Raw genomic sequence first — 17,887 nt, forward strand, 5'->3', positions numbered from 1 at the left:
TTATTCTTTGTAATAGCTTTCCATGCCTAATCATTCTAGATGGGAGACTGGTCATGATAACACAATTTCCTTTACAATAAAAATTTTCAGGAAATAGAAAGTGCTGAGATGAGGGCTTTTTTATTTTCATATATTTTATTAGAACTGTTCTTAATAATATTACAACAATTTTAGCAGTAACACACTGCACAGATCTCATTTTTCTACATCTGATATGCACCCAAATTTAAAGGTGTTCTTCCCCAAATGACTTAGGAAAAAATGACTGTGATATAGCACAATTTTCTTGTAGTTCAGGATTTGCTAAAAACTAATTGCTACATTTTGCTTTTTTTTTTTTTTTTCCCGTGAATGTCCAAAATAAGGGTTTAATTTTTGATGTAATCTGTAGAGAATAAAACAGATAAATGAAAGAAAGAAAAGTTCAAGTATGTGGTCCTTCAAATAATATGGTATCTTAGCCTCTGAAAAAAGAAATAATTTATTTGCTTTCCCTTTTTAATTTTTCATCTAACTCATGGTTTTTTACCTTATTCTAAACATAAGTGGCATTTTCATTGTCTCTTCTCATTGCTTCTCATCTGTAATCACAATTCAATTATGAACAATCACCACTTCTTTTAGAGTCATGATATATTATGGTGAAACATCATGAGTGAAATACTATCTCTCTAGTGTTTCATTGACTTCTCTCATTGACTTCAGTGTAGTAAATTTTCACCCTCTGGCAGAACAACCTTTAGTTTTACAAGCTGGCTACTTTTACCAGCAGTGTGATTATGAGGAAAAAGTATCTTGAAAAATTATTTTCTGGAAACTGGAAGGTTGTCTTAATGTTGAGCCCACCACTGAATTACACAGTAGAAGTTGTGTGAGCCAGATATATATTTAAAAAATGACCTTGTTTCTGTGTGAAAAAAATCGTGTGTATGGCAGTTTGATACAGAGACTGTATTTATACCTGATAGTATTTGAAGTTATTTGAGATTCTGAAAATACATGCAGAGAACTTCCAAAAGTTACTGTCATTCCTAGAAAATGAAACTTCTCATTTGCAGTCCTGATGAAGGTCCATAAAGTTGTCTTCTTCACTCATAATGAGTTCTTTCTGCATTAGAAATAAAGGTGTCTGAAATACTGAATAATATGTTAATGTACTTAGTGCATTCACGGGCAATCCTAGTCTTTCAAGAGATTCAGAAGAACACCAGGAATTTAGTAAAACAAGAATAAGTGATGTGTTTAAAACTAATTTTAAATGTAAAAATAGCTGGGGTGGGATTGAAACTCTAGTTTAAAAATAATAAATTCAACTATTTTGGTCAAAGAAATTATTGTGGAGGCTAGATATTATCTTTTAAAATGAATTTAGCAATTCAACTATGAAAATTTGTCATCAGAAAGACATTATTTGAGCTTCATATACTTATTTTCCTTTTCACCCCCAAATTTTTGCTCGATTTTATTTTTGTGTGCTTGTTAGAACTTCTCTTACTTCACTGTAGGTCGTAATCCCAGATGTTAGTTTAACTAGCTCGTGAGTCTGTTTGATCCAAATAATTTTTCTTCTATTACCTTTGACAAGTTTATTATCAATAGATTAAACAGAGGGAACTGAAGAAATGTGTTAGTGTTACGAACAGACACAGGAGGCACAGAAACTCCAGGATTCTTTTCCCTGTATTTATCATAAGAACTCCTAGAAAGCTGAAAGCCCAGAACTACGACTTGAACTAGAAATACATTTAGTGTCTTGCTATGTACCACTGCCACATCACTCTGAAATCCGTTATCTAATCAATTACTCAGGAAACATGTTTCAGTAACTGTCTCTTTTCTCTCCCCTTAAGAAGGAATCAGAAATGTGAGAAACACTTGGCTGCAATCATCTTATTCAGTGCATGTCTTAAGTTCAGCAGCACAAAAAGAGCACGTCATTCTGGTGATCTTTCTGTTGTTCTCTCTACCTGGGTGGCATCAAATCCACTCCAAGGCCAAATGCTGGCCCTATTCTTCAAAGCTTTGAAAGAACTAGGCCATGACTCCTTCATACCTGCTGCTTACTCTGCCCCAGTGTGGCAGCTGTAGTCTTAGTAATTGTGACAGACGGAGACCAGGGTTAAGATCTTGGCAACTGCCTTTGTCTGCTTTACAGACAGAAAATTTATTTTCATCAAAAATTAGAAAAGGTTCTGGACCATGGGACCTTACAAGTGAAAGTGAAGATCCATCTCTTTTCATTTGCATAGGTGCAGTCACCTCTGAGTGACCCAACAGTACTCCCTTGGAGTATAAGACAAGGGAAAAACATGCTATGTTCAGATGATGTAAGCAGAGGGGTTAATTTCAGTCCTCTGACTGCTTTGCTATAAAAGACTGTTAGTGCTGAGATTCTGTTCTGATGGATTTAAAATATACACAAAGATTAGATAAAATACCTTAGATAAACTGCTTATGCTTCCATTTAATTTTCATACCAAACATACTCCTGCAGCAAAACACATTCCACCGGGAAATTAGTTCATCAAGACAAAAAGCATGCTGTGGCCATTAGCTGTTTCCCAGTTTCAGCTTTTCACTGCCTCTCAACCCATCAAGCTCCAGATCCACAGTTTCTTTACCACTCTTAGCTCCATTCTTTACTACAGATGATCAATAAGTTTCTGCTTGTTCTCATCTGACTCTGTCACTGAGTTACGCTAATTTCATAAATATGCTCATATACGCAAAAGTAAAAGAACTTCTTCCATTGATTTTACTTTAAATAGTATGAGATTTCCTTATATGTACTTTGCTCTCTATGTTGTTTCTTTGTTTCACGTCAGTTTGTCATTGCAAATACAGTTTAAGCAAGTCTATGTTTCTGCTGCTTGTACATTTTAGCTGTTTACAGAAAATCTTGAACCCCACACAATTATTCCTCAACAGAATGAGCCACAAGTAATATAGGACTTCATCTGCTTTTTTTTCTGTTTAATATGTTTCTGTAACTTTTTATCATGTCAGAGGCTAGAGGAATTTCCAAATTCATTATCAACAGTGTGTGAGCATATCATGGACCCTTGCAGGGAGGGGAAGAGGGGGGGTCCTGTGTCTTTCTTGCATGTATATCAAGTCCTCTCGTTTTAAGACTGAGTTTTTCTCAAGCGCTATGACTGTTCATTTATTCACAGCAAATAAATTACTTCTTTCTTAGTGGGAATTGCAATTTAAGCAGACAGTACATTGCCTTAGTTTTCAGTTGCTTTCACTACTTTTACATGACATAATCTGTCATCAAAAATATATTTACATTTGTTATATCATCAGCTGCCAGGCTTCCTCTGTACTCTTTCGCATGTCAGAAGGACTGGGGGTACCTACCTCAGCCTAATTAACTCCACCTGGCTTGAGACGCTCCCTTTCAACAATCTGCCTCAATGCCATTATACAGGCACAGCAGGAGAAAGCCACAAATCTAGTGAAATTAAATCACTCTCCATAGAAACATCTTGAACAATAGCATGAGAACATGGAGCCAACCAATCGTGTTCAGGCACATGGAAGTTGTAACAAAGACAAGTGTATGGCAGCAGCAGCAGCAGCAACTAATGCGAAAAAGGAAAAACACGTTAGCTTCAAAATGGAATTTATTGTCTAGCAAAAGATTTTGTGATTATTTCAACCCAAGTTCTATTCCCTCCCAAACTGTTGCAAGAAAGTCTTCCCCAGTTCTTGAAGAGAAAAAAACTGTGAAGTGACTCACCTTTTGCAAATGATACGTACTTGGGGCATGATCCAGGCCTATGTCAAGCACCACTAAAGGGCTGCACTGTCCGTAAGAGGGCTCAGAATGTCAGGGTCAAGGCTCTAGTCTTACTGAATCAATGCTGGTTTTTTGCATTGCTTTCAGTGGTTCAAGAGTGAAGAAGAGCAAACATAGATGATATTTTTCTGGTTTCACAAAGAGAGGAAGAGGTCTTATCCTTCTAAGAGGAGAATGCTACTGTGAGTTGCAAGATAAATATACTTACAGGAAAAAAAATGTCCTGGTAGTTCTGGTATTGTGTTATTTCTAAAAATGGTTTTCATAAATCTAACTGCAGAATAAAAGAAGAAAACATTTTCAAAATTAACGAGCAAACCTGAAGTCTTCTCTTTGAAATAAGTATAGAAACTTCCAGGTTCCAAAACTACATTTCCCAAAGCTACAGTGAAGCTGTTTAACATCAATGCACGCATGCACATAGATGCACACTCACACACACATACACAAAAAAAGAATTGGAAAAAAAGGAAGATTTTTGCCAGTAGGACACATTAAAGGCCAAATTCTGCAAGTCTTTCTCACAGTAATGCCCTCAGTAAGTAGGGCATTACTGTTCCAGTAATCCTATTGATCTCACTAGGACAGATTCAGAGTAAAAAACTGGTCAATACAAGCAGGCTGGTAGATTTTGTCTCTAAATTATCATCTTCCTTACATTCTATCTCTACAGGTCAGTACTGTTCCTTGCCAAATGTTTAAAGAAATAATTTGTAAATTTTTTCTTTGCTAAATTCTCAGAGCAGTAAATACTGTGAACATTAATTTGCAGCATATATTTCTAATTGCAAAATTATACTCTTTTGGAAGGTATCCATTATGAAAAATGTTATTTTATGTCTTTGTATTCTTCATGCCAGCAGAATCCTGGAAGGGAAAAGGATGAGAGGTATATGATTTTCACAAGATATCTACAAGTAATTTTTATCTTATAGTCCACTTTTTTTTATTCTTTTATCTTTTTTTAAAATATTATTTTATTATGCAATGTATGCTTATATTTTTTTAATAGTCTTGATTTTGGAGTGACATTTTATCCCTTGAGGGAAAATCACAAATTTCTATCATAAGTAGTCACAGCTACAAATATACCATAAACCAAAATCTCATATCTATACCTTAGAAACTGAAAGATAGTGAATAGTGAATGTTAGGCTCAATAAATTTTAACTTTTCAATGTTTATGAAAAGCAGACACAGTAAATGAGTAAACAGCTGAAAGAAAGACTGCTTTCAATGCAGAAAAGGAAAACATATCAGTTTTAGTTCAGCTCCTAGTAAGAGCTCTCAGAATCAGGGTGGTATAGAATCACACAAGAAAAATTTGTGTATTTCTAACCTGAATGTATATAAAGATGTTGTTTTGAATTTTTTTGAATTTTTATGAAGAAGTTTAATAGAATTTTGTAAGTTAATGTACAGCAAATTGCATGATCTGTAATAGCCATCAGTAGCTATTACTACTGTAATGAAGGATTTTACAACAATATGAATATTAAATCTGGTTTTAATATCTGTTATGATTTGTTGTTGTGTATTGCCTAAAGCCTATCTCCTCTGCACAGTTTCTCTTGCCTCAGTGCTCTTTTGCTAATGTCAAATCATTTAAGACAACACTGAAACACATGTAGAGTACCTACATGAATAAATTGAATATTTAATGGTTCAATGCCCTGACCTTTGAAATTACAATACAGGACAAGGAGCACACTTAGCTAAACATAGAGGCAAGTGGGTGTGCATATCCTGAGTGAAGTACTTCAGAAGGGAGAAGCAAAGTCAAGTTAGAACAAATACTCTAGTCCCTGAAGGCCTGCTGCTGGAATCAAATTATAGGCTTGGACTATCACAATTTATTCCTCAAAAAAAGTCATGCTGCAGAAGAATATATCATCCACTTGGACAAACAGGTTACAAAGAGCCAGGTGTTAAGCAGTGAAGTGTCGAGCAGGCAAAGTGGGTTTCTCAGATGCACACACATGCAGCCTGCACACAGACCACATGCACTATCTCAGCCCTGGGATCTTATTGCACAACTGGTATTTGCCCTAAAGTGAAAACTAGCCAATAAATTAGTTTTCAAGAACCACTAATGCTCCAAGACTCCCTTTCTTTTTACAAGCAATTGTCTGACTACGCTAGGAACCCTAACTCTTCTTATCAGGGCATAGTATTATTTTTGAATGAACCAAATCTGCCTTCAGAAGAAGATTGCAAACTCTTAGAACCCTAAAAAAAACATAGATTCAACTTTTCATAAATTCAATTTTTCATAAATAAGAAAAAAAAATTTGACCTGTCCAGTAAGAGTCATTGTCGCCTTCATAACTTTACTTGTGATATAGCTCCGTAATGTTATATTAGTTGAGGACCTATAAATGCTGTGTTTTAAATGGTACAGTATTTGTTAAGTATCACACAAGATTGTTTTTATGAACTTCAATCACACTACACAGTACAATACATCTTTCTTTTATCTATTTGAAGAAATAATTCTTTATGCTTTTCTAAGTTACACAAATTAGTATGCTTTCTGAAGAACAAATTATAACAAGTCAATTAGTGCGCTTGTTACCCTGAACATGAGGAAAATGTACTTCAGGCTATATTTTCATATGATGACTGAAGTCATAAAATCATAGAATTATGGAATTATAGAATGATTTGTGTTGGAAGGGAACATTATCTAGTTCCAACTCCTCTTCCTTGGGCAGGGACATCTTCTGCTACACCATGCTGCTCAATGCCCCACCAACATGTTCTGTTCTTGTAAGCCACCTGCAGGTGATGGAACATTGTCATAAGGTCTCCAACAAAGCCTTTGCTTCTCCATGTTAAACAACACCAACTCTCTCAGCCTGTCCTCATAGGAGAAGTGCTTCATCTCTCTCCTCTAAACTTACTTCAACAAGTCCACATTGGTCTTATGTTGAGGTCCCCAGAGCAGTAACCAGATGGGGTCTCATGAGTGGAGTAGAAAGGCGCAGAATCCCTTCTCTTGTCCTGCTGGCCATGCTGCTTTTGATGCAGCCCAGTACATGTTTGTCTTTCCGGGCTGCAAGTGCACATTGCTGTCTATGTTGACCTTCTCCTTAACCAAATCCTCCAGGTTCTCAGATTCCCTCTCCTCAGGGCTGCTCTCAATCCGTTTTATCTCCAGCCTGTATTTGTTCTTGGGATCTCTCTCTTTGGCTCTTTGACTGAATCAAGACACAGTGATGAAAATTTTGTGATTCATTGTGCTTGCTTATTCACCATTCCCTTCTCTTAGTCATGTTTTATGTCTCTGTGTTCGGCCATTTTGTCACAGTGTATTTGTCCATGTGATAAACCATCCTAACTATTTTAGTACGGAAAGAAGCTATTGGTCAGTGGGGTTTATGAACAAATATGCAGCAGTAGGAAAGTTAATGAAGATGGGGAAGCAGTAACATTGACATTAGACATAAGAGTATTTCCACCTTTATTTTTATTTCTGACCAGGTACTTCAGAATTATGTTCTTCATCTTCTTTCAACTGCAACATTGCGTTAATCCAAGCTTTCTGTAAAAGCAAAATAAATTTTTCAATTTTTTTTTTATTTTAAACACAGAAGACACTGACATACTATATGGCATCATGTACTTTGAGAAATATACGGGTGTCCTGCAGTAGTCACAAGTCTGGTAATTGCTGGGCATGTGTCAGGGTCTGTCCTAGTGGACAGATGACCTGATGGTTCGTAGGAATTATCTCAGAGTGCAAAACACCAACACGGTACAAGGGGGTTTGCAGTGATAATCAAAACAAATGCAGTTTTATTGAAATAACTACAGCAAAAATGCGATAGAGGGATTAAGGAAGAGAAAAAGAGAGAGAAAGAGAGAGATAGAGAGAGAGAGAGAGAGAGAGGATATAGCTACCAACACAGAGACGAAGTCCTTTGGTGCAGTCCAGCCGAGGGTCCGCCTGCTACGCTGGGGAGATCTCAAAGGCTCTAGCTAACTCAGAGGTTTTTATTACTGAAAATTGTGAGGGGGGGGAAACAGATACAATAGAGAACAGATGTAACAGGTAGTCTATGTTCTCAGCAGTAAATGAGCTTGATAGATGTAACAGGTAGTCTATGTTCTCAGCAGTAAGTGAGAGCCATTGTTTTCTTGCTCCAGTGGTCACAACCTGCAGGCAAACATCTCGCTTCGGTCAGCTTGCCTCCCCACACACCTACCCCGGGCTGGGGGTTTCAGTCCCAGTCCTTGGAAGGAGCAGAGGGGCCTGTTAGGAGTTTCATGTCTCAGTCCTTGGTGCAGAATCTTCTTACATCTCAGTCTGTCTGTCATGGTGGTTGTAAAACAGGCGAGGGTCTTCTGTGGGAGACCACCTGGAACTCAGGAGAAGTCCAGCCAGGCCGGGAGGTGGGACAGCTTCCAAAGCTGCTATTGTTGCAAACGGGGCATGGTGCCCTCTTCTTAGCATACAGCAAACACAACACTGAGCTTTCAAGTCTCAGGGCCCGTGGTGAGTGACTTTTCTCCTTCAGAGCCAGATATAGACGGGGGGGGGGGGGGGGTCTTCTCTTCAGTGGGCTCCCAAGGACGATCGTGAGGCAGATGAGGGAAAATTAGGACAGAATCTCACAGCATTTCATTCACTTTTGTGTCTTCTCTTCAGAGTTCTTTCATTTTCAAGAGGAATATATGCAGAAATTTGACTCCATCAAACCAATCACCTTACAAAGCAGACAGAAATATTATTATGTGAGGTGGACATTTTATTTCTTCTTTCTGTGTGTGATTCCCTGTGGTTCTGTGCATCAGGGCCCTGTCAGGGTGGAGGGATTGTAAAGCATTATCCTGGGATAATATATATATATATTATATCCCAGGATATAATATATCCTGGGATAAAGGGATGTGTTTGATTCTGATGGCCACTTTTAAATTCTCTCTGACATCTCTCACCAGGAAAAGGTTTTCTAGCTAACATAGCTTTTCCTCACTCAGAGATGCAAAACAAATTTTGGCTCTGGGAAGCCAATGGAAGAGATAGAAATAGAAAACAATATAATGTGTAACTACCCCTTACTAGGTACTAAGATGCCTCTCTTTACCCTAACTCTACTCCTAGAACTCAGTCAAAGTATAAGGATTTAGTAAAAAATATAATGCTCAGTATTATTTAATCATTGCCCAAGATATTTAATACCTAATAAATATGTCAGAAAATATTTTAATTTCCTGACACATAGGTAATCTACTGGTTTAGCAATAACAACAGACCAACAAAAGCAGACATTGTTGAGAAAATCTCCAGCACAGTGTTAGGAAAGATGACTTTAATCTTACTTTATTAAGGCTCCAACTCATGTGAGAAATATAGGAAAATAACAATAAAAATTAGTGTAAACTGTAAAGTAATATTTTATATTAAAGTTCCTAAACATGTATTAACATTAATATTTCAGATTTTTTTAAAATACTACGTGACTACTAGCATCCTACTTATTGGAGGTTTTAGCATTATATGATTGATCTTTATGCTTTTTCAGATACTGCTTAAACCTCAGCATGTTTTTCATAATAATTTTTTGCATCGAAACATACTACAGAACTTCCCACCCTGCAGCTGACCTGAAATCCATCTGCTCTGAAATCTTCCCTCTGAATGGTGTAAAATGCTGAGGGGACACTTTAGAAAACACAGCCTATCCAATAATACATTTTTTCCCCTTTCTCCTCTACCACACATACTGAAGACCACAAATGTGATTACATGCATCCTCTGGGACCTAGTCTTGGCAATCCAGTTACCAGAAAACAGCATTTCACTTTATAAAATAATGACAAGTATAATGACGACTGCCGCAGAGACAGCAACAGTATTAATAAAGCTGATGGCAGTTAGTGCATGTCAAGTACTAATAGATCACAGTTAGGTGGCTTTAAAAAATACATGGCAGAAGTCAGACTAGCCCTTTCTCATTTAGAGTGGAGTCTTCAGCATTGGTTTTCTTCATACAGAAGAAACACATATTTCTATCTTCTGTATGTCTGGAAAGTACCTGAGTGATTTTTCCCACCACAGTATTTATGATCCATCAACCAATCAACAATAAAAACAAATTCCTGTAGCATTTAATGTCCCTTAATCGTTCATATATTCATCCCAATCACGTCTGCTGTCTCCTGTGGTGTAGGTAACCACCTCATTGGTATCTGAAAGCAACAACGCAATTAGCACTGAAGATCACTCATGTCACAAAAGTATTTGGAAACCCTTTTGGCCAACAGCCTACACCTCTTCAGCCACCATTTCCCCCAAGCCATGGCTGAGACAAAGCAGCTGAGCCTAGAAAACTTGTTAAACCAGCATCTGGCCTTTCAGAGTGCACCTCCGACAGCTGAGGGGGCAGGGATGGGGATAAAGGAATAAAGGATACTGTTTGAATGAATAAGGTAATGGGTACACTTGTCACTTTTCCCAAACTTCTTGTACTTTTGGACTTCTTCATTATGATCAGTCAATGTATTAAATTCACATATTAAAGAGAAAATAGAAAGAGTTAATCACAATCATAAGTATTTTCACACTTTGTTTTGTAATGTCTCCCACTACAATGTTCTTACAATGGGAGAAATTATACATATGTTAACATTGAAAATAAAAATAATTTAAATTCTTAAGGAAATAATTTTTAATGGGTCATTATTTCTAATTATAAATGCAATTCTTTACTAAATGAACTGTGCATACTCCTACATGAGAGTAAGTTGTTCCTTTTATGTAGAAGACATATGGAAATAGACAATTACTCTGAGCTTAACCACACATAAAACACTCAAATAAACAATAATTCTGTTGTAATTTCAGATTATTTTTCCTCCAAAGCTCTGCTTGCTCTTATATCCCAGAGATAAAGTTTAAAATCCTGGTCTGGAAGGCTTCACAACTCCCATCAATTTCAGCAGAGCCAGAAGTGATCATGGTTCTGTAACATGGGATCATGCATTCTGCAAGTTTAAACAGCTCATGGATCACTGCTGCTCACACACTGGATATGACCCAAAGCTCATTAAAGTAAAAAAAAAGAGACTAGTGTTGTTAACGTTAATGGGCTTTGGATCAGGCCTGAAAATGCACAACACCTGAAATATTCTGTGAAGGATCTGTAAAAGATCAGCATATAGGTTTCACTGTTGCACTATGAATTCTATTCAAAATATCTCAAATGTATTGCTTTGCCCAAAACCAACAACAACAACAACAACAAAATTTAGCAAGACATTAAAAAACAGTATTTGTATAATTGTCCTCTATGTCAACATTTTCTGTAAAGTCAGTGGACTGACCAGTGTCAACAAAGCAATGCATTAAAATCTATCTCTCTCTGACTGATTCAGACTGTTTTTTGCTACCCCTGGGGACTCTATTTGTGTCTGTCAAGAACATTTCAGCCTGACAGCTCTTGATTTTCAACAGGGAGGAGAAAAGGCAGAACTAATGGATGTGAATGAGCTTAAAAGCTAGTGAACTTATCAATCACAGAAAACAACTGTATTTTGGGAAGGAAATAGAGGCACTTTGGCAAAAAAAAAGTCAATAGGTATTTTTCAGACACTGATAACTATGATCAGGTTTTGGTCAGACTATTTTTGGTCTCATAGCACTTTTGTCAGCATTGATTATCACATAAAATTTCTCATGCACTGCATGAAATACTTCACATACAGCCTTATAAGCAGGTCAGATTTTGAGTTCCCTGCTAAATTTTAACTATGATAAAATGTTTTTTTCATTCAATAGGAGCTTGTTTCAATAACAACTGAACAAAATTGAGTGAAGCCTTGGGATCTGAACCAAAGAATCCAATTATATTTACACAGTTTTTGCACAGCTAGTCTATTATTGTTGAGCTGGGTGAGTGCTCATGAATGTGTTTGAAGGCTTGCATACTTTGCATCAGAAGGAATCAGATATTGTATTGCTTTTCTTAAGCAATACTTTGCTCTTTCCATATGGCTTAAATGAATGAAGTTAAAAGGAAACTCTGATCTACTAATATAATAGTTATTACTCAAGTTATATTTTCATCTGGTACTTGCTCTTACTCAGGTATTATAAGCGAATATTGACAGAGATCCGAGTTGTGATGGCTTGAGAATTAGATGGGTTATTTTTTAAAAAGAGACCCTAATTATGCTTAACACAGTGAGAACTTTCTCAAACCATACTTCAGACAAAACATTTTAAGATTCAGAAAAAGACCAAAACCCTAAAAAGTAGGATTCAGTAAATACCAACCTTTTACAGTTGTAACTAGTTTAATTGCCAAACAAAACAATTTTAAACTATAAAACTTGATACTTTCAATAAAAATGTCAAAATAAGGCATACTGACAATTTTCTAATCTTATCTCCCTAATGTTCAGAATTGACAGAAATAATGAAATAAGGTTGGACAAATCAGCATTGTCAGTGGAAAATATATGATGAAAACAATTCAAACTCCCTAATATCCAATGATACATTATCTCTACATGCCATAAAGCTCAATTGGTGAGATTCTTTATCTGTGTTTTAGAGGCTTGATTGTCATGGAGTGCAGGCACTTTCCAGAAACTTCTGTGGGAAATCTAACTGCTCAGTGAGAGGTTGCAATTTCTTCTCGCTTTAATGCTGGCACATTCAGTGTAAGTTTTTAAACCTGAGCAGTTGGGATGCAAATTAATTATTTAGCAGGTATTTGTCAGTGGATTATGTTTATTGACATTTTCAAAACCTTTTTCTTACCTCAGCTAAAATAGGCTTGCTCTATCCCATTTTCAGAAACCGATGCAGCCTTATTTCCCTGTCTGCACTCCCTGGACTAGACTCTTTCTATAGGCCTCAGGCTGAAGTGTGTTTTACAAAGCAGAGCCCTGATTTACAGCCCTCTCCCACTATTTTTTGCCTGTGGCTGTCATAACCTAGATAGTGCTTTGAAGTGGATCGTTTGCTACTGGCTTATTAGCTCATCTATTTTCTTTCTCTGTGTACACATTCCTTATGACTACCTTCAGTGCTGAAAATACAATGCTAGCTCCTTCTGAACACACTCTTTAATTACAGCCCACATGCAACTCCAGAGAAAGGCTTTCCAGGTGAGTTAATATTCACATGAATGCAGAAGCAGGCAGCTGAGCCTGCCTCAGTGATTACTGAAGAAAGTGAACATTTTAATCACTAGAAATGAGTGAATTCCTGGATGCTGCAGCTGAAAGTGGCCAGTCACTGACGGGAGACAGAGGGGAAGGCAGACATCAGGGTTGCAAGCTCACAGCTGGGAAGGAAACGACAAACTGGGTTTGCACAGAGCTTCCCTGAATAGTGTGTCTTTTTGTTTCCTCATCCTGCTCAAAACTTCTAATCTCTCTTAAAATCTTCCTGCGGGGTGGCAAGTAAGAGACTGAGAGGCCCCAAATTCACAGCATGGCTATAATGACCTTGCTCTTGAATGATTTATCTTTGAAGCTCAAGTTGACTATATCCAACCGTTTTTCTCACCAACAGTCCCCTGTTTCTGAATTCTACATCTTAAAGTCCTGATATGCTCAGAGAAACCCAAAGTGCTGTGCACGCTATTACTGCACTCTGCTGGTTTCCCCTCAGGGCAATCTAAAGTGCTGCCCCCCTCCATGCCACGACAGTACTTTAAGTAAGCTGTGTAACAGATGAATGATGGGGAAGTAAGTCAGAAGAATGAAAAAAAAAAGTATGAGTTTAAATTTTCAGGGTTAAAAAAAAGGAAATAAATAAACAGCACAGAATTGCTTCTGTTCTTATACTGGAAATGTTTCCTGTTATATGATGACCTTATATTCTTTCAACTTCTACTCTCCACAAATCCTAAGTTTTTGCTTTTTTTCCCTACCATTTCATAAACAACACCTATTTTTCTGTTCCTCAGAGCACCACTGGATGGGAAGCCAAGCTTCTTTTTCCTCTTCTTGTTTTCAGTCAAACCCTCCAAGGGTAGATGCAAGCTGTTTCACTCCTGCTGAACGGATGCTTCAGAGCAAGAATAGCCCCACTGAGACTAAGTGAGATGTCGTGCTGGGGACAAAAAATGGGGAGACAGACACACATACATATGCACATGCATTCACTCACACATTGAAATGGATCCCCTCATAAGTAAGAGCAGCCCCATACATTTCAGGACTTATGAAATATACAGAAATACAATAGCACTGAGCACATTGTGCTATTCAAAAGGACTGAAATGTCAGTTTTCTTATCAAATAAGCAAGGTGTTTTGGTGAAAGGCGTACTGTTCCTGTTATCTATGGGTTACTGGTCAGTTAGTGATAGCAGGCTGTGTCCAGAAAACACCTGGCAAATGTTACTGTCAGGATTTTCAGTGGACCCTCAGGCTTAGTATTGACCTTCACTGTTGAACCCATTAATCTAAATGTGTCCCCCAGACAGCGCTACAAACATTACAAGCTGAGGTTCAGATTAAGGAAAATATTAGTCACTTTCACTTATTTGTGAGATCAAATTGAAGTATACAGAATTAATAGCCACTAAAGCAACTTGGACTAGCCTTTGCTTTTAGGCCTGGGTCTTATCATTTTTCCCACCATTAGGTGAAATTTATATTCATTTAAGGTTTCTTAAAACTAATAAACAAGACTTCCTGGTTGCTAGACACAACATTAAGAGGCTGTGGACTATTTTTACCTCCATCATTTTAAGGCTACATTAACCAGTTACTGTGCCCAAACAAAAATACAAAGCCAAGAATGTATATTGAGAAAGGTCCAAAATTCTAGATGAATCAAGAAAGTCCTAAACAGAGTCTGTTTGAAAGTGTGTGGCCTAATTCTACTTATGATAAAGATATTTTCAATTTTTTCCTCTCTTCTTTAACTATATTTTCTGTTTTTACTAAATTTTTATTGTTTCATAACTACTAGATTTCTATCCTATTGGTATCTCCTTCCTTGAAAGAGTCAATATTTTGCAAAGTATTTTAAATTTGAATGGTAACTCTTGCCTATCAATGTTGAATAAGTTTTGAAATAATGTGAATGAAAGTGTTAAGTTTTGCAATTTTAATGAGAGCTCTCTCGTTAACACAGTGGCAACAACACCAAAACCAGAAATGACAGATTTGTCACGCTGCACCAGATGATATTCTGCATGGTGTCTACAATTAAAATATATCACTGTGTCTATTTATTTATTTATTTGTTTATTTATATTCCCCTCTATGACCTACCATTTTGGTTATTTTTATAGGGACTTTGTTTTAGTGATTTTCAACATCAGGAAATTATATTCTCTACTTTGGGGTATTTGCAAAAACCATATTTCTCTCTTGATGATAACATAGAATTTGAAAATCAAAATTCTCTGAGAACTAGTTATATTTTTCTTAATTTATAACAAATGTGTTTGCTTTAATTAATTGAGATATTTCCTTCTAATAATAATGCTTTTTATTGAGTATTGTAGGAAAATAACATGGTTTAAAACCAGGACACAGCATCCCCTACCTTAAAATATTTGAAAGAAACATTGTACATGTAAAGAAAGCAAAAGCACATTCTCTAACAAAGCAGGACTCTGCATTAGAGCTTTAATTCAGCTGTTCACAGCTACCCCAGAAGCAGCTGGAAATTAAATGTACAATGCAGTTCAGGAGTTAGGAAGTAGAGTGGTGATTACTGAATTGAGATAAAGCAGGAGACCTTACTTATATCTTTGTAACTGAGACCAAAGAAATCCAATGTTAAGAGGGCATGTATGTTAACTTAATACTGAATTTTTTAACATACAATACTGAAGTTACTTTACTGATGGCAAGTAAACTTGACATATATATATATTTCCCTTAAAAATATGAGCACATGAATGCATGTATGAATGTGTGTTTTGTGATGTTAATGCAATAGACAATAGTTACTTCCTGTGAATTTTAGCTCTTTAAAATCTGCATCTATATAGCCTCCTGCAGGGACAATTGTGTAGCAGCTAACCAGGGAAAAAAAGCTATTATCAGATCTATGTTTTCTCAGTCATGGAGATTTTAAAACCACGCTCTTAAACTGCATGAAATTAAATCTGTCAAGATCAAGAAGTATTGCATGTGTTTTATGTTTTTGAAAACTGTAACAAAACCAAGCTGAAATGTCATTTAGTATTTCACTAACTACTGACTTAGCATGCTACAGAAGTTGATGTTTTGCATTATTTCATTTTAAATGAAGGATTTGGAGCAAAAAGCAAAAGAGAGATGCAGGAAAATCTATCTAGTTGCAAAAATAAATTGGCCTTTTTTCTAATTGTGACATCCATGATCTCTACAGATAGTGATATGATGATATGAAGGCTGGAAAAGAAGAATAAAATGTCAGGAGGAAATATTCCAAGTTGTAAATAAGTTTTGGCACAGTTAAATGGGAAAATCATGATGCTTGGAAATCACTCTACAGAATATGAATACCATGTGTTAAGTTACAGCATTAAATGCTAACAAAAACATGTAGCATTGCAAAATGATTCATAAATTCTTGGCTATATGATAATTATGTTGCTACTGTAAAAGATGACAGACTAACATCAACTTTTGAGAAGAGCTATGTCAATGCAAAATTCTCCTTCATTTAGGACATAGCATATTAAGAAAGGAAAAATAAAAGAACATTAAACACGTTCCTTTTGGTCATATAGGCTTTTACAGCACTTTGATATCACAGTGTTTTTTATGTCTTTCACTCCAGTGACTCAGAGACGACAATCACTCCTACGGCAGACTTGATAATCCTTTGCTCTCTCAGTGTTTTGAGCTCTTCACACTAAATCTTTACTTTAAGTGGCAAAGTTTCCCTCTCTCCCCAGCTGGTGCTGCCAGTCATTCCCCAGACCCAAAGGCTCCCACTTTCTAATGTGCGTGCACTCCACTTTTATCTATCACACAGAGACTACACCTGCAGGAGCAATTATTGTGAACCATAGAATAGATTTGCAGAGCAGAGCAGCTGGTGCCAAGGACCTGATGACCACAGAGAGATAATATGGAGTGGTTTTACTTCAGATCAGTCCTCATCTGTCTCCAAGGGTCCAAATACCCATCTGCAGACAGAATGTCCTAGGTGAGCTTCCCAACATGTGTTCCTCCACTGTCTCACCTGCAGTGAATCCAATTCCAGCACCCTGAGACTACTCCATTACATGACTCCACCAGAGTGTGGAAAAGCAGAAGTCTTACTTTAAAAATGTACTTTTAACGGAAGGTAAAATGGAAATGACACCTGAATCTGCTAGGGAACGTAGATATGTAATGTTTACATTTAAAATTGCCTTCCTTTTTTAATTTTTTTTTTTTCTGAAAAGAAATTATGTCTTTTATAGAAGTATATGAATGCTTTCCCATTGATGCAGTAAATCCATGGTAGAGAATACTGGCTTTTCAATGATCTACCAATAGTTCTTTGGGACTATTTGTTTAAAGTTGGTCCAAAATGCTATCAGCAGCTAACAACAAACCTTTTATTACAGATGTAAGCTTCAAAGCTTTCCCATGAAGCCAGTTGCTATTAAAGTATTTCCAGTAAAAGTACTTATTGATAGTCATTATTCAGTAAGTACAATATAAAATAGTTCCAGCTACTGTACTGAAAAACTCTTGGCCTCGGTGTTTCACATTCAAAAGAAATTTATCACATTGTTGTTCTTGCCAGAAAGACTAATTAATATTAAATCTTTTGAATTTCTCTGGATAAAGCTAGCATCTGAGAGCCTAGTATGGTATCTGAGTTCTTTAAAATAAGTCAATAAGTACCTCTTGTGTAATACTGTATGCATTGCATTCTGTTACATTTATTATACAAATTGAAATGAATAACAATATGCAGTTTAACATCCCATGAATATTTTTTATCATTCTCCAACTGTAGTTAATATGCTAACCAACTTCACTGAAAGGCATACAGATGTGGAAAGAGTCTATCTAGGGACTTTAATTATCACCTTGTCAAATTCAAATTATTATCTTGCAAGTTCATTTCCATAAAGTATCCCCTTTGCTGTTGGATGATTTAACATGTGTCTGCTTT

This window comes from Melozone crissalis, unplaced genomic scaffold (genome assembly GCF_028551555.1).
Source record: "Melozone crissalis strain CALT ecotype California unplaced genomic scaffold, PUWL_Pcris_2 ptg000013l_1, whole genome shotgun sequence".
NCBI lineage: Eukaryota > Metazoa > Chordata > Aves > Passeriformes > Passerellidae > Melozone > Melozone crissalis.